At 39.4% G+C, this 18,050-nt stretch overlaps 1 protein-coding gene across 1 annotated transcript in view; it reads left to right on the forward strand.

Annotated features, from left to right (window-relative positions):
- The window catches only part of LOC103263821 (protein shisa-9-like), a 314,329-nt gene that overhangs the window by 252,170 nt on the left and 44,109 nt on the right, over positions 1–18,050 (forward strand).

The following is an 18,050-nucleotide window of genomic DNA, read 5'->3' on the forward strand; positions in this document are numbered from 1 at the left end:
GAGAGAGAGCAAAGTGGTTAGGAAAATCTCCTAAGTGTGTAAGGCAAATGGCCTCTGGTTAACTAAGTCTCTAACTTTAGGTTACTCAACAATTTAAGACAGAGTGCCAAGGAGAAGTTGAGTCTACACATTTACAATGTGCCTGAAACATTTGTTCAATGAATGTAGATTCTCACACGTTTAGTACTTGACTCCCACAAAGAGGTTCAGGGTGCCTGCCCTTTTCCGACTTCTAAAATGACCTACTACCCACAGCCCCACTGAATAATATTTGCTGTGTTGACTCCTAAGTGACTCTGCCCCATACCAGATTACAGAAGTTTGAACCAAGAGTGACAGATACAACCCAGAGGCAAGCTGTCCGTAACTGACATTTACTCTCAGAGTAAACTGGATAAACTGACCAAAGAAGATCTAAAACTCTCAAATGTTTGAAATTGGGAAAATGAGAGACTGAGTCAACCTTGTAGAATCAGGATCATCGAGATTGTACAGAATGTTAAGTAGGTTTCAAAATCCCGCATCCCTGGAAATTGATGTGGGAACAGTCTCATTTTCAGATGGAAAGTTACTCCTGCTTCAGACAACGCCTAATGGAATCACAATCAATTGAAGTAGCATTTGGAATCTTGCATTCAGTGTTAATTCCCTAATTTTTTCACCCAAACATGTCTTGAGCAATTACCATGAGCTGCATGTTTAATGCTGGGTGATGGCATTAAACCAGTAAGCAAGATAGACTTGGTTATTGCATATCTGGTGGAAAAGATAGGTATTGATTAAATAATCAAGAGAGTAAATATATTTGTATGAACTATGGAGGAAAAGTAAAGCATATTGTTATCGTTGCCATTATATTTGTTGTTTTTATAATAGTGGTAATTATAGCTATTATTATTATAATTATTATGAAAGGAGAGCTAAGTTTATGTGGGGGATGAGATTCAAGAAATCCTTTCCTACAAAATTAGATACAAGCAGAGTCCAGAAAGATGAGTGAGATATCAGAAGAAGAGAGAACACTCTTAGCAAAGGGAAGACATTGTGTGAAGGTTCTGAGGGGGAAAATCAATTGTGTTTTGAAGGTTCAGATGAGGACTCAGATTGCTGGGGTGTAGAGCTCAACAGGGCAGTGTTGCCAGGCATCTGGAGAGGTGGGAAAGTGGTGGATCATGCAGGACCTCGTGGCACATGGTGTGGATTCTGATGTTGCTCTCAAGTGCAGTAGGGATTAAAGAGTTTTAAGCAAGGAGGTGATGTGATCGCATATGTTTATTATAGACTACCCTGACGTAGATGGTTAATGGACTGGAAGTGGGTAGGAGGAAGATAAGCATCTCAATAGGAGGTCCAAGTGGGAGACAATGGTGGTTTGGTCTAGAGAGAGGATGATGGAGATGGAGATGGGGAGAGAAATTTGGAAAATATTTTGAAAGGAGAATAAAAAAGATGCAGCCTGTAAAATACCCTTGAGATGTTCATGTGTGAGGAGGGGCAGTGATCCACATATTATTCAGAATTATTTTCAGGAAACCAGCAAAGAATGAGTACTGATAGGTGGAAATTCTGCAAAAGCTTTGTCCCATGCTAGCAGTAACAAGTATGGTATATAATTGCCACTGGGTGTTTGGGGGATGATGTGAGGGAGGCAAAAAACACCACTAGAGGTAATGGTGACCAGAAGTTATGTGCTGAAATATCTAACAAACTTTCAAAAAACATGTAAAGAACATGATTGTATCTGGGACATCCCACATTCTGACAATAGGTTATGCCTAACATGTCCCAGTACTTCTAACTTTACCTTTCTGGGCTCATTTTTGCCAGATATTTTTGAAGATGGACACTCCCCATAAAATAAGTGTCATTATTCTTATTTTATGGATGAAGATTGGGGGAGGGCATCAGAGAGGTTAAGTCACTTACCTGAGGTCATAAAGCCTAAATTCCAAATCTAGAGCTCATTATATAAAATCATTCCCTTTTTTGGTGACTTGGTAATATGTAACTGAAAGAATAAACTTCTCTTTCCTCTTGATTTCTGCACCCATATCACTTACTCCTTTCCTTTGTTTTTCAGCAAGCTCAGCCAATCCACAACTGGTGATGGTGACAAGAGGGGGTTTATAACACTGTCAAGGGTACGAAGCTCTCATTTTTCCTCTAATGGCCCCAGTAGTAGTAAGTACTGGGATTTCTAGTTAAATTTAATCTCGTTTGACTTCATGTATAGAGTTGAAAGTGAAGCTTATTCTAAAAGCATGCAAATTTAGCATTTCATATTTACAAGCTAAGATGATTTTCTGGTGTCTATTGCTGTGTACTGAATCACCCCACAACTTAGCAGCTTAAAACAGAAAAAAGCCACTTAATTTTCTTCCATAGTTCCCAGGGTTTACTCTATTCAGCTGGTCAGGTCACATTCAGGGCCTCTCAGGCAGTTGCTGTCACATGGGGACTAGAGCAGAGGTCGTCCTGAGGTATTTTCACTCACATATCTGGCAATTGATGCATGTTGTTGACTGGAAACTCAGCTAAGCCTGTCATCTGAAGCATATATACACAGCTCTTTATGTAGCCTGGGCTACCTCACAGCATGGCGGTTGAGCCCTAAGACAGCATGCAGAACTAGCCATTGAATTCACAGAGATCTCACTTCTGCCATGCTCTATTGGTGGAGGCATTCACAAGAATCTGCCAGGGTTAACAAGAGAGGACAGATCTTACTGCTGGTTAGAAGAAATGTCAATATCACATTGTAAAAAGTGCATGTGAGAGAAGAGATATTTTGGTGGCCTTCTTTGGAAAATATGATGTACCACAGATAAGAATAGATAGTAAGGGCAAAATTAAACACATGAAACATTCAAACATTATGAATTTGTGTACTTAGAAGCTGTAAAAATTTCAATGCAAAGTAGTCCATGGCTAATGCTAGTTACTGAAGCCACAGTGAAAAAAACTCTTCTCCATGCACTTTCGTCTCCAACTTCACTGAGTTTCTTATGTTTTAAAAGTCATAAAATGCTTTTTTCCCGCTAGTTCTTTACATTTGAACTTGTAGTTTCTTCTTACAGGAATGATCTCCCAACTCAAGAATGCCTTCCTTGAATCCTCCAGATAAATAATTAAATCTCTATGAAGTTCTTCATCTTGATTTTCACAACTTTATTTTCCTCTTTTGAAGAACTCTATTGTTTTTCCATAACTACCTATTCTCATTTCATGCATGCAATACCCTTTCATCCCTGTAAGGATATTAATTACACTTATTTTAAGGTCCTGATCTAATTGCTTGCTTGGTTTTGTTTCTGAGGATTTAAGTTCTTTCATGTTTTAGGTTTACTTTTCCCATTTCACAATGTTGGTATTACCACATATTTAGTGACTGTAAATTGGATGCTAGCTTTGTGATTTTGATTCTGTGTTTACTACTTGATTTGTTAGTACTGTCTTCTTGTAGGAGAGATGGACAGGACCTATTGTTACCTGCAGTTTCTTGTCCACACTCTATGCAGAAAGTGTTGGGGGAGGGACGGGATGTGACAGCAGGATGCACGGGCAGGTGGTCTTCTGGGTAGGAGTGATTCTTCCCGAGCACCTTCATCTACCTGGAGGACTGGTCTGTCCCTCCAGTCCTAGAGCCCTCCATCATGGTAGTTTCCTCACTAAATGAGAAGCCAGAGAGTCTTGACAGAGGCAGGATGGTTAGGATGTACTTACCTACCTACTTCCACTGCAGCACTTAACCAATAACCTGACAATGCTCTCACCCCTTTTTTTCAGAATCCCTCACTTTTGGGATGTTGGAACCCATCTTCTGCAGCTCTGCTCTGAGCTGTGGATTCCATTTTTAACTTAATTCCATTTAAGATCCATATCTCAAAGATTTCTCACAGGTTCTGGAACACAAGCAGTACTCTGTGTTTCTAAGCAGGGTGAGGTCCTTATGTGTCTTTAATAAATGGTTTACATTTACTTTATAACTTACATACAGTAAAATTTTCTCTTTTTGGTGAACAGTTCTATGAGTTTTGACAAAAGCATAGAATCCTAATTGTTGCAATTGCCACAACAATTAGGACTTAAAATTGTCCCTTATCTTCACCCACTCCCAAATTTCCCTAGGGTACTCCTTTGTAGCCATCTCCTTATCTGAACACCTGACTACTAGTGCTCTGATTTCTGCCCGATAGTTTTGCCTTTTCCAGAATGTTACAGAAATGGAATCATACTGTATCTGGCACTGTGAGTCTGACTTCTTTCACTTAGCTTAATGCATGTATTAGTAGTCTGGTTTCTTTTTATTCTTGAGTGCTATCTTGTTGTATGGATGTACCACAGTTTAACCAATTGAAGGACATTTGGATCGTGCTGTTGTGTGTAAATCCACTTTAAAATCTGTATATAGGTTTTCACATAAGTATGTTTTCATTTCTCTTGATTAGTGGAATTGTAGGAGCCTATTGTTAGTATATATTTAACTTTAAAGGAAAATATTTTTAAACTTTATTTAATTTTTTTATTTTTAAAGATGTGGGATACAATTCAGGGCTAGGTATACAAATTATCATTATGAAGCTACCCTTGTTAATGAGGTGTGCCCCTTCCTCCACTGGCAGTATCCCTCAACTGCCAATTCCAGCCCCCCTTGGCAGTTTCCCATACTGCCAATCCCCTTTTCATAGTATTATGGTAATTATTCAAGGTCTGCTTATGAAGGAGAACTTATGGTACTCTTTTCTTTGTTTCTGTGATAGATCACTGAGTATGATAGACTCTAAATCCATCTTGTACTATGTTGCATTACCACCAGCAATGCATGAATTTCACTACAATTTTGTTTGATTTAGTTTTTTGCTTATTCTTGTAGATATGTATTGATCATTCAGTGTGGTTTTATTTACTAATTTTAAATTTTATCTGTTATATCTCGATTAACATTGTTAGAAATTTGGCATAGGAGAGATTACAATAAGGCTTGCCCTTACTTGAAGCAGATATTGCCTCTAATCTTTGTACCTACTTTTTAATATTGTTTAAAAAATAAACAATATTAAAGTTGTTTGCCTGTTTACCCATTTCCCTCACTGGGCTGTGGGCATCTCAAAGACAGGAATGGGTCTTACCCATTTCTCTTTTCTGAGTACCCAGATTCATGCCTAGCCTAGGATGGACACGTGATTATTTGATAAGTGAGTTTCTCAGTGAATGAATTTGCTCAATCCTGCAACTAGAAAGGTTTTGGTTTACTCAACAATCACTACCTTGTGCACTCTCAGAGAAGAAAAAAAGATTAGGTTATATTTTTAATCAAATCTTGTTTTTTTTCAAAAATGGGAATGTTATGGGGGGGGGGTTTCTATGTGCCAGTCACTAAAGTGATGTTTTCAGAATGTATCTTGTTTTAGCCTATCCTGAATTTTGCGCTGGACTGTCGATAAGGACATAGAGAAGAACACTGACTTTGGATAATACTGACTTTGCCTTGCTGCTTGTGCTCTTGAATAAATGGTTCAAAGCCATTCATTGCCTCTGTTTCCTCACCTGCGAAATGAGCATAATAATGCCTGACTTATGGAAAGGGTTTGGGTATATATAAGGACATGGTATAATGAAGCACTTGTGTGTGTGTTTGTGTGAATTGTGATTTAAAAAGTCATAACATGAAATTTACTATCCTAACCATTTTTAAGTGTACAGCTCAGAAGTGTTAAGTGCATTCACATTATTATGTAGCCAATCACCGAAACAGTTTCATCTTCCCAAACCGAAACTTTGCACCTATTAAACCAGAATTCTGCAGCCTCCCTCCCCCTAACCGCTGATGACTATCATCTTACATCTCTAAGAATTTGACTGCTTGAGTTGCCTCATATAAGTAGAATCATACAGCATTTATCTTTTTGTGACTGGCTTATTTCACTTGGCTTAATGTACTCGAGGTTCATTTATGTAAGAGTGTTTGTCAGAATGTCCTTCCTTTGCAAAACTGAATAATATTCCTCCATTGTGTGGATACACCATATCTTATCCAATCATCTGTCATTGGACACATTGGTTGCCTTCACTTCTAGGCTTTTATGAAAAGTGCAACTAAGAACAACATGCCACTTCAAGATCCTACTTTCAATTCTCTTTTTTGGTGTGTGTTTAGCATTTAGTAACACTTAGTTCCCCATTTCCCCCATTTTGCATGTTCTAGAAGGCTCTGGAAGGTTAATTGTCAGCAGCCTTACAACTGATGTATTTCTGAAGGAGGATTGGAATTCGTTCTCTGGCTCTTCGTGATCCATTCTCTCTTTGCAGCCTCACTTTGCTCTGAATCTTCTCAGGAAGTGAGATTGGCACTTTGGATGACAGAGGAGGCTGTTTAGGGGAGCTTTAGTAGGTCTGAAAAAGAGAGAGATGATAGTGATCATTGCTATAAATTTCATGACCACTGACTTATACTCTTTCTCATAGTCTCTTAAACATGGAATTTCAAAGCTGAGTAAGGGAGATTTGCACCCTAATTTGCGTGGGCTTGTGAATGGACAAAAGGAATAGGTGGTAGAAACTCAGAATAGTGTGCTCCCATGCATTGGCCAGGAGCATCTTCATCCTAGATATGGTGCATAGCGAACATGTCCTTGGAGAACTCCTGATGTGATTATCTGGCGGTTTCTCCAACCCCTGTTACAGAGATGTTCTTTCCTAGTGACTTGGTATAAATCACATTTCATCTTACACCTATGGGGAAAGTGTGCTGCATTATTACATGGTCAGTATAGTATCTTTATTTTTTTTTTGAAGGGTAGGTAAGCTTAGCCCAGTTTTCTCATTTATCATATTCTTTTCCTTTTGTGTTGTAATTTGCAGTCTCAGGCATCAAATGGTCCATAAAAAAAAAAAACTTACCCACTGCACATATACTCCAAAAAGAAAAAAAAAACAGCAAATTTCAGAGCAACCAAAATGGCTATTGCTGAACCAATACATGAAAGCTCATGCATTTTTCTTTTAGTAAAATCTGACTTTTAGACAAAGCACCTTGCATGCCACTTGTTGCATAGCATGTATCTGAAATATGTTATATTATTCTCTTTCCTTCCTGCGTTAGAATTCAGTTCCATGAAAGGAGTAAAACTAGGTACTGGAAATGGAATGGTGGAGGAGATGAACATATTCTCTGACCTGAAAAAGGCATGGGAAAACAGGAATTGAAAATAAATGAAAGTAAGGGTAAGGAAGAGAAATAAAAAAGAGTGCTATAGCTTGAATTGTGTCCTTTTCAAATTTATATGTTGAAATTCTATTTCCTGGTATCTCAGAATGTGGTCTTTATTGGGAATAGAGTCAGTGTGGATGCAATTAATTGAAGATGAGGATGCACTGGTTAGGGGGATAGTAATGCAGTGTGACTAGTGTCCTTATGAAAAAGGGGAATTTGGACACAGACATACATAGAGAGAGAGCACCAAGTGAAGATGAAAGCAGAGGTCTACAAGTCAAGGAATATAAAAGATTGCCAGCTAACTGGAAGCTAGAAGAGAGACATGGGGCAGATTCTCCCTCGCAACCCTCATAAGGAGTTCACTAGTTTGTTGAAATTAATTGATCTCGAACTTCTGACCTCCAGAATTGTGATGCAATAAATTTCTGTTGTTTAAGCCCCTCAGTTGGTGGTACTTTGCTATATTAGCTTTAGCAAATGAATACAGTGAGCTATAGAAGTGTTTAATGTTACAGAGGAGGTCAGGGAGGTCCCTGGGAAGGCATAATGTTTAAGTTGAGACCTGAAAGATGTTCAGTGTTAGTTTGGGAAAAACATAATGCAAAGCATTTTGTAGAAGAAACTAGTATTTTTTGCACATGGTTGACCATTACTGTGCAATTTGTTCTAACAAGCTTGAGTAACTGGTTTCTAATCCCATAACACATGAGGACTAGAAGCAAAGAAGGCTGCTGCTCACCCTGGGACTAGTAAAACAGAATAACAGTAATGGAGGACAAAGGGAGACTACAAGATGGGAGGGTGAAGAGGAGGAAGAGAATCCTGGGGGAGGAGGAGAGAAGGAACAGATGCTAAACAACCACAACTCTCTGGGGCAAGGGAGTGAAGGAACACACGCCCCTTACAAATAGTATCTCTTGAAATTGGATGAAATAGCTGCTGTGGGCATAAAACAACCTTTAGTATCTATATAATGACCATGCTTAGCCATCAAGAGTAAGTTGAAGGACCTTGGTATGTTCTGTTCCAGAAGTTATAACAAAACATTGTAGTTTCTTCGTGAAGATATACATATATGATGCCACTTCAAATTAAAAGTGAGCCCCTCCTCTTCTTTTTGCTATCTTTGAGACTCTCTCTTTTTTCAGAATGTAGATGATGAGGAAGATCTGCTGCCTTCTAAGACTGTATTGAGTGACCTTCTGTTATGTTTCCACAGGGACCTCTGTTTTGCTGTGTCATAGCACTAACCATGCTGATTGCAATGTGTTCCCCATCGCTCCTGTCAAGTTGCTGATCTGCCTCCTATCTTAGACTGTTGTCTATTTGGGACACAACCCAAGACTTTGAAATGAATCCCTGTCCCCCAGAGCCTGCATAAAAACTGGCCAAAAGTGAGCATCAAATAAATATTTAACAACTCTAGTTTTAAAATATTCCCATTCTCTAATTGGTCAAATTTTAAAAAAATATTTGCATGTTTAAAGATATAAACCCTTACGTAATGCCAATGTTTCATTTGACAAAGGTTTTAGAGTTTTATATACATATGTATTTCTTTTCCTTATTATTGTCCCTTTGCCACTAAGATTTAATAAGATTAAATTTTCCTTCTATATGGACCTTTTCTGATGTGAGTCTCACCTCTTATGTTCTCTTTTGACAAATTTAGGGTAATTTTGAGTTGAATTAGATTTTTTCCCCCTTTGCTTGTGGCCAGAGAAAAATCTACTTGGTATTTCAAACTCTAATTTTTAAGTTTTCCCTTAAAAGGGATGCTAAGTGTAAAGATTTATAAAGGGTAGGAAGGAAAGCAGAGCTAAAATTCAGAGTTCTGTTCTGATTTCTGAATATCGAGTCTCCTTTTCTGTGGTTATGAGAATTACCAGAGCAACTGGGCCCTGCAGGGACATCTCCTGCCCATTCTCTCTTCTTGGTCCAGTTTTGAGACAACTGAATAATCTAGAATAAGTCCAAGAATTCCAAGGAGCCTACGGAAAACTATTGCCCTCTGTTTCTCATGGCTACCCCATTATGGTGTCGGTTTCCTAGATAACAAAAGACAACAAAACTTTAGCTACCATAGGTTGGATCCTTATGATGTTTCAGGTGTAATGCTAAGCATGGAGTACTTAATGTCTTTGATCCTCTCAGCAATCTCATGAGAAAACTGTTATGGTCCCCAGTTAAGAGCTTAGAAGACTGAGACTCAGCCGGGCTCGGTGGCTCAGCCTGTAATCCCGCGCCTTGGGAGGCTGAGATGAGTGGATTAACTGAGCCCGCAGGTTCGAGACCCGCCTGGGCAACTTGGCAAGACCTCATCTCTACAATAAATCCAAAAATTAGCTGGGTGTGGTAGCGCGCACCTGTAGTTCCAGCTACTTGGAAGGCTGAGGTGAAAGGATCACAGGAGCCCAGCAGATCAAGACTGTAGAGACTGGGAGCGGCCACTGCACTCCAGTCTGGGCAACAGAGTGAGACTCCAACTAAAAAAAAAAAAAAAAAGACTGAGGCTCATAAGGATTGTATAACACACCCAAAATGCCATGGGTAAGGGGAAGAGCCAGAATTTGAATCCCAAACTGACTGACTCAAAATCCTATGCATAGTTCATTATGTTGTCTGGAATGGCACTCTCTGTGGAGAAAGAGACTATTGAGGCTGCATCATATGGCACAGAAAGTGTGTTGGAAAGAGTGGAGATGAGGGAGGCCCATGGACAGGAACAACATAGCCTCATGGGCCAGGAAAAAACGTGGTCCTTCTCGAGTGTTGAAAACTTTGGAGATAATGTGTGAGAGTCTGATACATTTATAGGTGGCATAAGAGCTAGAACTTGTTCGCCAAGCCCAGTGCCAGGGATACTATAGACAATAAAATATGTGAGGAAGAATGGATGGATGAGCCAGTTCAGAAAGACAAGGCCATAGGTGGGTTCCACAAGGAAGCAGGGTATTCTCAGGATTGGGGGAGCCTTGTTTATTATTTTGATATAAGAATGCATTCTATTCTCTGGATAACAGAAGAAACAAAAATACAGGGCTCTTCTCATCTGACTGGGAAAGTTTGTAGGAAGAAGGAAGGTATTCAAGACAGATAAGTCTCTCTTTCCATAGAAGCAGGTCAATTCTGAGTCTCCAGGCTCGTCCTGATCCATTTTAGAGGTAACCTGTCTTGGTGGAGGAAACATAGATTTTGTCATCAGACAAATCTGAGTGCAAATATTGATATTGGTATAACATGATGTGTGACTTTGGGAAATCAACTCCGCCTCCCTAAGCTTTGGTTTCTTTATCTGTACAGTAGGATTGCTATGCTTAGAGAAATGAAGGTAAGATTTTTTTTTACGTGGACAAAGTGCTTTTTTATTTGGCATTTCTGAGTACATTACTTTTGTCTGAGTTATCCTGTGGTACCCATCTGCTAAGGAGAGAAAGGAAAGAGAATGAAATGGAAGGAAATTTAAACTACACCACTGTGCAGTACCCATTGCTCCACAGTGGCAAGTTCTGTGGTGAGACCCCAGCTTCCAGGATATCTGGTATCTAAGAGTCATTGGGGAATGACAACGAGGTAACCTTTTGTTCAGATTATACCACCCTGTTTCTTAACTGACTCAGCTACCCCCATGACAGCTCAGAGCTTTTTCACTGTAAGTTCCCAACAGAGTCCCTAAAAAGGGGCAGGAAAAGGATACTTACCCCTATCATATCCCTAAACTCATCCAACATTCCTACCCCTCCCTGGGTCTGAAGCCCAAAGACTGAAAGCTAGGTAACATGATCTTAGTCTCCCTCATCTCTCTTTCTTTTTCTTTTTACAATCCCCTAGAATTGGAGGAGTCAGATGTCCCATCTCTTTTCCTCTCTGGCCCACCCTTGTAAAAACTCTGGGGTCTTGCCAACCCAAATTGGACCTTTACTATGTTGAAAAGGAGACAAAGGAATTTAGAAAAAAACACCTTCCAAAGAACAATGTGACAACATTATTGTCTGACTGCAAAATCATTTTTTAATGTCAGAAATTTGAATCTTAACTCCTTCAAAATCAGTAAGAAGTGCCTAAGACCACAGCTGCTAGAGTCAGACTGCCAGGTTCAGAGAATGGCTCTGCCACTTTCAAGTGAAGTGACTTTGGACAAAACCTCTCTTGCCTAGGTTTTCTCCTCTATGAAATTATTTTGATAATAGTATCTCATAGTGATTTGGGGGATGATGAGATTAGTTAGCATATGGAATCGTTTCTGGTAACTCCTGACCCCTCCGTAAGTGTTTAATATGCCTACAAGTGTGCCTTCACCTTCTTCATCATTACCATCGGCATCATCCTCACTTTTCTTTGTGCTACTGCTGTAATAAATCCTAATTCCTCAGCCCTACCCAGGCATATGAAAGCCATGGACCATCCATGGCTCATTTACTCAGGAAGACAAAAAAAAGAAAGAAAACTACACTAATAACTTGAAAATATATATAGTTCATAAGTACTTTATTCTAGACAATAAAGTTGCATCCTGTGGGAATATGGGTTAACAATTCTGATACTGCTACAACTATATACTGGAACTGAACACTTAGATAAAAGGATGGCAGATAATGGGAACCATTGGGATGGGAAGTAATGGAGAATTAGGGGGAGGAGGCATCAGGATGAATTTGTTAATATCGATACAGATGGCTACAATACAAATACTCATAGACATATGTTTCTACACTAGTTAGTAAACACACATAGATTCCCTTACCCTGTCAGCCAAGAAGGAGAAGAAACCATGAGCACACCTCACTCAGATCATGGTTTCTAATGTCATTCTCTAAAAAATGAAATATATATATTTTTTCACACACAAAAGATAAGCCTGAAAAATTTTGTATTGCCAGAAATTAAAGAAGTGCTAAAAAACATGTTGGGGCATATCAAAGGAACATAGGGGCAAGTTGAAATAGTTTATGATGCCCAAACAGAACAAATTGAGCAATAAAACAAAATAAAGTAGTATTGAATTATAGCCCAAAGCATAAAATACATATTTGAATGCCCACACTGATATGAATAAATGATTAAATAAATAAATGGGGACAAAGAGACAAATTTCTCATTCTAGAAGAATTCCAAATAGTTTATGTAGATACTCTCCACTCAAGGAGGTAGAGCATAACCCCCTACTTCTTCAGTGTTCTGTGAATGGCATATAATGACTTCTGTCCCAAGAGTAAAGTGTGGAAAGAAGGGGAAATTGGCTGACTTCTGGCAAGATGGCTACAGGGCAGCCTGGTCTATGAAACCCTCTGCAAAGGAAAACGCAGAGGGTCTCTGGCTCTCTCTCCGGGGGCTGCGGATCCCAATGTCGGCAGCCTGCTCTTCACACGGAGCTTGGTAGTCACCACCGCTGGGGCATCGCAGCAGTCTGGACAGCTACTACAGCCGCAGACACAGCAATCACTGTGCCGCCTTGGCCTCCTTGGTGGCCGTAGCGCATCGAGCCCCCCGTGCCTGAGGTGATCCATGACTTCAGTCCTTGAAGCCCCTGCAGGCAAGATCTGCTGGGATCACTGCCACCTCTGCTACCACCATGACGTCCTGCCAGCTGTGGGTCTCCTCCCATGTGCCCTGAGACAGGCTTCCATCTCTGGCCTCTGCCTGGCTCCTGTCTGGCTTCACCCCCTCTGGGGCGAGCAGCTGAGATAGCACCACCTGCTGGCGATTCAAGGTAACAACACCGAAACGGGAGAAACAAGCTTGAAAAACAGACACAGGCCAGATTTGAGTGGTTAACTGAGGGTGATCTGAACTGTACTTCACAGCAGGCCAGGGGCAACTGATCCTAACTTTGAACTAATTTACCAACTTGAAAAGACAGCTAGAAATCAGAGCTGAAAGGACACTGGACTTAAACGAAAAGTCTCAGAGTGTGCTCGATTGGTTCTGTAAGTTTAATGACTTAATTCTATTCCTATTGTTTTGTTCCTTTTTTTCTTTTCCTCTTCCTTTTCTTCTCTTTTCTCCTCTCTGTAAACCATATCTTTGTATCAAGGAACAGCACACCAATAAGGTTTGCTTGTATGTTAGCATCATTGTATGGTTTTTTTTTTTGTATGGAAGTTGGTTTGTCTATAGCTGTGATCTGTTGTTTTAATCTGTTTCAGTTTAGGTCTCTCTCTCCATTTGTTGGTACACTCATCTGTTTCCCCCCTTACTCCTCTCTCTCTCCACCCCCCACTTTCCCCCACTGTCTGCTCCATTCTCTTCCCTCTGCAAACCACATTTTATTTCAGGGAGTAAACCTACAGCCCCACTGCATGGACAGATTCCAAGGTAGTGGGAAGTGGGTTTCAGATGATCCATACACCTGTCGGCAAATACCAGGACCTGCAGGTAGATTTTGAATCACAGCTTCCCCCTTAAGTAAATCTCAAAACTGCAAAAAGGACTACCCCTAACCTACAGTGCAACTCCAGAATTGAACAAAGTAAGAGGGCATACATAAAGAATAGGAGATTGAACAAACAGAAGTAAAAGCAATCCCTGTATCTCTGAATAACAGAATTAAAGAAGACAGTGATGTGGAGGGAAGGAAAAAGTAGGGAGGGGGAAAAACCTCAAAAATGAAGAAAAACCAAAAGAAGAATATAGGTCTCACACAGACCCCTGGGAGATCAGACACTGAGAAAACAGATTCCAGAACACAAATAATGAAGAGCCCCCAGAATGACTGGTCACATGCAGCAAACCCAGACATCAAGACATTAATAGAGAGAATTTAAAAAATTGAGGAGAGACAAGAGGAAAATAGGAAGGAGCTGATGTCAGAAATAACAGCAGTAAAGAATACTGTGATGGAAATAAATAACAAACTAATAAGCATGGAAAGCAGAATCAGCCAAGTAGAAGATAGAATCTCAGAGCTCAAAGACCAAAAAACAGAACTAACCCAAACTGTCAAAAGCATAGAAAAGAAGCTCAAAAAGACAGAACAAAACCTTCAAGAGATGAATGATCACTTCAAGAGACTGAACCTAAGAGTAATTGGCCTTCCTGAGGCAGAGAGAGAAACAGAGGCCACACTGGAACAAACATTTTATGAAATTATTCAAGAAAACTTACCTCATCTCATCAAGGATGAAAAAATTCAAACACAAGAGATTCAGAGAACCCCTGCAAGACAACAAATGAGAAGACCAACTCCCAGACATAATAATTCACCTAAACAAAGTAGGTATTAAAGAAAAAATTCTAAAGTCTGCAAGAGAAAAAAGTCAGACTATGTACCAGGGAAGAACAATTAGAATAACAACAGATTTATCTACAGAAACCCTCCAGGCTAGGGGAGCTTGGAGCCCTATCTTCAAAGTTCTAAAAGATAAACAATTTCAACTGAGAATAACCTACCCAACCAAACTAAGCTTCATCAGTGAAGGAGAGTTGAAATCTTTCCCAGATATCCAATCCTAAGAACCTATGCTGCCACAAGACCACCTCTACAAGAAACACTTAAGAAAGTACTGAACACAGAAGAAAAGGAAAAAAGAACAGCAACGTTCTTCATAAGAGTACAGGCAAAAGATTGAAAACACACATGATTCAACTCTAAAACCAAAAGAAAGACAGCACACAAACAGGAAGAACAACAACTCTGTAGGAACATTATGATAGGGATCAACCTCACATTTCAATAATTAGTTTGAATGTGAACAAAGTGCACCACTAAAAAGACATAGAATGGCAAAATGGATAAAATATCACCAGGCAGCAATCTATTGCCTTCAAGAGACTCACCTCACTAGAAAGGACACTCATAGACTCAAAGTAAGAGGAAGGGAAACAAATTTTCAGGCAAATGGAACACAAAAGAAAGGCGGAGTCACGATATCAATCTCAGACAAAATACTCCTTAAGCTATCAAAAATTTAAGAAGATACAGAAGGCCACTACATAATGATAAAAGGTTCAATCCATCAACAAGAAATATCCATCCTAAACATATATACACCAAACATAGGAGAACCAACTTTCATAAAGCAGCTCCTAGGTAAACTAAAAAAAGATAGCAACTCCAATACCATCATAGCTGGGGACTTTAATACCCCACTCACAACCCTAGACCGATCATCAGGACAAAAAATCAGCAATGGGATCCAAAATCTCAATGTGACTCTTGATCAAATGGACTTAATTGATACCTATAGATCCCTCCATTCAAGGACCACAGAATACACATTCCACTCATCACCGCATGGAACATACTCTAAGATCGACCACATACTTGGTCATAAATCAAGCATAAGCAAATTTAAAAGGACTGAAATTTTACCATGCACCTTCTCAGACCACAGTGAAATGAAAATAAACATTAACACCAAAACCCACAAAGACATGTACACTAAACAGCATGATGCTAAACAACTCCTGGGTTGTTGATGAAATCAAAACAGAGATTAAAAGATACCTGGAAACAAATGAAAATGAAAAAACATCTTACCAAAATCTCTGGGACACTATGAAAGCTGTAGTAAGAGGGGAATTTATTTCCCTATAAACACACATGAAGAAAATGGAAGGATCACAAATTAACAGCCTAAGAAGCCACCTAAAAAAGCTGGAAAAGCAAGACCAAAAAAACCTAATTTCAGAAGAAGAATCCAGATCACCAAAATAAAAGCCCAAATCTAGGACATAGAAGACAAAAAGACATTTAAGAGGAGCTTATACCAATCCTACTGAAGGTATTCTAGGCTACTGAGAGAGATGGAACTCTCCCCAAATCATTTTATGAAGCTAACATCACACTGATACCCAAGCCAGGTAAAGACCCAACAAAGAAAGAGAACTATAGGCCAATATCTTTGATGAACATAGATGCAAAAATTCTCAACATGATACTAGCAAACCGGATTCAACAACACATCTCAAAAGTCATCCATCCTGACCAAGTGGGCTTCATCCCTGGGATGCAAGGCTGGTTCAACATTCATAAAACCATAAAGGTAATTAAATACATCAACTGATGTCAAAACAAAAACCACATGCTTATATCATTAGATGCAGAAAAAGCTTTTGATAAAATCTACCACCTCTTCTTGATAAAAACCCCTGAACAGCTAGGCATATGGGGAACATACCTCAAAATAGTAAAAGCCATCTACAAGAAACCCACAGCCAGCATACTCCTAAATGGACAAAAACTGGAACCATTTCCCCTGAAAACTGGAACAAGACAAGGATGCCCACTCTCAACCCTCCTGTTCAATATAGTATTGGAAGTCCTGGCTGGAGCAATCAGAGAAGAGAAGGCAATCAGAGGTATTCACATGGGAAAAGAGGAAGTCAAGCTATCTCTCTTTGCAGATGACATGATCGTGTACCTTGAAAACCCGAAAGAATCTGTCAAAAACCTACTTACACTGATAAAGGACTTTGGCAAAGTCTCAGGATATAAAATAAATGTGCAAAAGACAATTGCATCTCTTTAAACCAATAATAAACAAACAGAAACCCAAATAAAAAGCACAATTCCATTCACAATAGCCACAAAAAAAATGAAATACCTTGGCTTCTTCCTAATCAGAAACATGAAAGACCTTTACAATGAAAACTACAAAATTCTGCTCAAGGAAATCAAAGATGACAAAAACAAGTGAAAAAATATCCCATGCTCATGGATTGGAAGAATCAACATTGTGAAGATGTCCATCTTACCTAAGGCAATCTACAGATTCAATACAATACCCATCAAATTACCAGCAACATTCTTCTCAGACCTAGAAAAAGCAACACAGGAATTAATATGGAAACACAAATGACCAAGAATAGCCAGAACAATCCTCATCAAAAAAAAAAAAACAAAAACAAAGCAGGTGGTATCACATTACCAGACTTCAAACTTTACTATAAAGCTACAATAATCAAAATAGCTTGGTATTGGTACAGGAACATGCATATAGAACAATGGAATAGAATTGAGATTCCAGGAGCAAAACCTCAATTTCTCAACCAACTCATCTTCGACAATGGCTCCACCACCTACCACTGGGGAGAGGAGAACCTATTCAGTAAATGGTGCTGGGAATACTGGCTGACCACATGCAGAAGATTGAAACAGACCCCTATCTATCCCCATACACAAAAATCAACTCTAAGTTATCAGAGACCTAAATGTAAAACCATAAAACCTTAGAAAATGAAGGGCATACCTTCATGGAAATTGGAACTGGCATCCAATTCCTGAACAAAACCTGAAACCCACAGGCCATAAGAGATAACATAGAGAAGTGGGACCTCATTAAACTGACAAGCTTCTTCAAAGTCAAAGAAACCATCAAGAGAGCAGGGTGACAGCCTACAGACTGGGAAAAAGCATTTGCCAACTCCAGGTCTGACAAAGGCTTAACATCTTGGATCTATAAGGAACTCAAATGTGCTGATAAGAAAAAAACAAACAGCCCCATTATAAAATGGGCAAAAGATATGAACAGACACTTCTCAAAGGAAGACATCTGAGCAGCCAACAGACACATGAAAAAAATGTTCAACATCACTAATCATCAGGGAGATGCAAATCAAAACCACACTGAGATATCACCTAACTCCAGTCAGAATGGCAATTATCAATAACTCAAAAAAATAACAGCTGCTGGAGAGGGTGTGGCAAAAAGGGAACACTTCTACACTGTTGGTGGGAGTGCAAACTGGTGCAACCTCTGTGGAAAACAGTATGGCGATTCCTAAAAGCTCTGAATATTGACCGCCCATATGACCTCGCAGTCCCCCTACTGGGAATATACCCTGAAGAACTCAAATCACTCTATCAAAAAGATACCTGCACATGTATGTTTAT

This window comes from Carlito syrichta, unplaced genomic scaffold (genome assembly GCF_000164805.1).
Source record: "Carlito syrichta isolate Samal-C Ts95f unplaced genomic scaffold, Tarsius_syrichta-2.0.1 Scaffold305280, whole genome shotgun sequence".
NCBI lineage: Eukaryota > Metazoa > Chordata > Mammalia > Primates > Tarsiidae > Carlito > Carlito syrichta.